This window comes from Amphimedon queenslandica, unplaced genomic scaffold (assembly GCF_000090795.2).
Source record: "Amphimedon queenslandica unplaced genomic scaffold, v1.1 AMPQUscaffold_13125, whole genome shotgun sequence".
In the NCBI taxonomy this organism is placed as follows: Eukaryota; Metazoa; Porifera; class Demospongiae; order Haplosclerida; family Niphatidae; genus Amphimedon; species Amphimedon queenslandica.
Window position 1 is genome coordinate 17,239 of NW_003546639.1, and position 3,657 is coordinate 20,895.

At 30.6% G+C, this 3,657-nt stretch overlaps 1 protein-coding gene and 1 long non-coding RNA gene across 2 annotated transcripts in view; both read right to left on the reverse strand.

Moving 5' to 3' along the window:
• Positions 1 to 3,657, reverse strand: part of LOC109585059 (uncharacterized) — a 33,067-nt gene that overhangs the window by 9,289 nt on the left and 20,121 nt on the right. The window lies entirely within an intron of this gene.
• Positions 556 to 1,484, reverse strand: LOC109585066 (uncharacterized). The gene is made up of 5 exons (XR_002186299.1): positions 1,393 to 1,484; positions 1,245 to 1,313; positions 908 to 1,049; positions 793 to 858; positions 556 to 748 (listed from the first exon to the last, which is right to left on the reverse strand). It is a non-coding gene; the product is annotated as an uncharacterized LOC109585066 (long non-coding RNA).

Sequence of the window (3,657 nt, forward strand, 5' to 3'; positions counted from 1 at the left end):
CCAGTTGAACCAGTAGGAATAATGGAAAACAAGACCTGCTAGAGAATGCCATTTTTCTTTTCAATGTAGATTCTATTGTTAAGCTAACAGATCATGTGACCTTGCATTATCAGTTGTTGACACAAAAGTGTATTTTAATATCTTAATTTAATAAAAATAATGAATATTGTTATGAAAGCCACGCCCAGTCAATGAGCTACGCCCTCTTTAAGATTTGCAAAAGATGCCTGGCAAGAAGATTTTCTTATACTGTGTAAAAAGTTTGAATTGATAGTTTTGATCAAGTTTAAATTTTTTAAGTTCTTCAAAAATCAGGTCAAAGTACACTTAAGTATAAAAACATTTTGAAGTGATAATTTTATATGCATTGTGGTTTAACACAAATTGCAAGAATAAAAACATTTCAAAAATTCATTCTCTGGGAAAAAAGATGAGCCTTGCTCTTTAAAAAATTTTAAAAGTTCAGATTTGTATATTGACCATGTATTAAGCTCAAAACTTCCTTCTTTGCTCATATGAAAAATTTTGATATTGCTCCATTTGCTTATTTTCACTTCTTAAAACTATTGCTTTTCAACTAACAAATATTTCTACAGCTATAACACAAACACAATATGCATTAATTTAAGAGGTAGCATTAAATATATGTTTATTTGCATCACTAATAGTGTACATAATAAAAGATGAGTGGGAACATTATTAAAAAGGTAGTACTTCATATTCAGGAGTCTCAGGACTGTTTGATGATCTATTCGTTAATGTATTTTATTTTGAATTAATGCAGTGACTAACTTTGCTTTCAAATCAATTGTAGCATAAGTTGGAATGCTTTGCAATGCAATGTTGTTCTCTGGATTTCTATAAGCCCATACTTTTAAAAACTTTATTGTAATAAATGTTCATTTACCTCTTTTGGTTTGTTCTTTTCACATGCAAAACAATTACCAATACAAGCAGTCCTATGATGGGTATATAGACTACAGTCACACCAACAATCAATCCAGTGGTAGTTACAGTAGTTACAGTACTTGCTACTGTAGGATGAAAAACTAAACAGAAACAATAAGAATTGGTAAACTATAGCAGATCTATCATTATTATTAAAATGGCTGTTATAATTATGTTTTTTTCTTATTTTAATAATGACATACAAATCAATGCTTGATTATGATAAAGTATAACAGCACATAAAATAAAAACCTGATTAACTGACTACATAAATCTATTAGTAAGTACTGTCTTACTTGTTGATGATCCTGTAACACTAATGAATGATGAAGTGCTTGATACAATAGTAGGAGTTAGAGTAGCACCTAAAAACATGTAATGAGTATTATCAAGAGTACATATGTACTCTTGGTAATATTATGAAGTAACTAATGACAGCATTACCTGGTGGTATTGGTTGAGTCCTCTCTCCTTCATAAATGATTCCATTAACATTAAATGATATAGATATAGAGAACAAGTAGTTCAGATTAGGATCTAATCCTCCTATTAGACCTTCAGTAGTATCACCTGGGAATACTTTCATTCCTGTCTCTACTTGTCTCTTCTTTCTTGAGGAGCTACTGGTTGACTCATAATAGACAGTATAATGACTAGCTCTACGAATTAAACTCCACTCAGTCCTCACTGCTGTAGAATTGAGCTTTGTGATAGAAAAGGTTTCAATGACAGCTAAAATAGAAAATACCAAATACAAAGTTACATTAATTTACTATTCTTTACACAATTGCTTACTATATGTTATTTAATTGCTTACATATTTGAATAGTACTATATTCTCTATCAGTCCATTCTCCTGGTCCAATACTAGTACATGCTCTCACTCCAATAGTATAACTAGTATTAGGTATCAATCCTACTATACTGTAATAAGTGTTAGTAGTGTTAGTTATATTGTATGGACCAGTACTGGTAGACTCTCTATATCTTATCTCATATACTGTAATGATACCATTAGGTATTGTAGGAGGATTCCACACCATATTTATCGTATCTGGATTTTTTGCATGTCTTAGATCAGTTATCACACCAGGAACTGTGTTAAGATCATGTTAAACTGATCAATATCTCATTGACTTACTTGATTCAGCAGTTAATTGTATTTCTTGTCTACCTGGTCCATTCATATTATAATTATAAGGTATTACACTCACAGTATAGTTAGTATATGGTATTAATCCTGTTAGATTATACATTCTGTTGTCTCCTCCAGTGATACTAACAGTATAACTAGTGTTTTAAGTGATGTTAGTGTATGTGAGGTAGTATCCAGTGATTGGTCCATTCCTTCCATTGCAAGGTACTTCATGCCATGAGACAGTCATTGACACTGACTCTACTGATGAGAATATAATATCATCCACTGGCACAGTGGGAGCTAGAGTATGACTAGCTATAGAAAGAGAAACACAGAATACTAATAACTATTATGATTAAGTACCAATTCTTACTATTGTTCTCATTGGGGGAGCATGGTTCTGTTGCTGCTTGTACCATTAATGAACTAACCACAAGGTAGTATGCTTTCATGAAAGTTGAAAGAAAACAAGAACTAGTTGAGAGTGTCATCCTATTTCCTAGAAATGATTCACTGCATGTAGATCTAGAGAGTTTATATTCAAGGAGTAGCTCCTCTACAACACTAATATATCCTGCAAAACTATTTAAGTTATCAGTTGCTGAGTACAGCAGTGATGACATCACAGTGACAACATAAATAACAGCTATTAAGAGCACTGCATGCACATTATTATTAAAAATATATAAATAGACATCCATTATTAAATTTTCAGTCAAAATGTCAAAATTATATGACTAGGAAAATTAATGTGTATCAGTAATTAGCATAATTTTATTAGTTACATTAAATCAGTCTATTTTTGAAATTCAATTGCTATACTAAACTTCATTTTATCATGATGTAAATGTGGCATTTCAACTAACATTTAAAAAATTTTTTATCACAAGCACACAATTTAATCAACTTAATTACTATTCCAACTATGTAAAGAATAAGTAAATTATTAAACAGTTGGCATTTCATATTCAGCAGGTGGTGGAAGAGGAGTCTCATATTCATTATTAGTTGTATCATACACTGGCTCAACAGTTGATCTATTAATAATAACTTTAAATAATAATAATAATTGTATTTTATATAACTGACTGTGTTTGTTGTACTATACTGTATGCTGGACTATCCTTCATTAGTATATCATCAGCAGTACTGTATGTGTGTGTGTGTATAGACATAATGTACTAGTCAATAGTGTAACTAACTTTGTTTTAAATTCAGTTGTAGCATAAGCTGGACTGCACTCCATTACAATCTCATTTTCTGATTTTCTATAAATTTTAAAATTAATTCAGTAATGAATGTGTACACATTTACCTTTTTTGATTAATATTGGTCTTTTTTCTGTACATAACCAGTACCAGTATAATAATTATAATTATAGCCAGTACTAATAATACAGTAAGAGCTACAGTTGGACCAACTATCACTCCAATAGCTCCATTATTCACTAATACAGTAGTCAATGGAGTAGTCATGGTATTAGTTGTTTCAGTAGAATAAGAAACTATAAACATAGACATGCATCAATAGATATGTTTACTCATGTTTAATGGCACTATTGATGACATTAC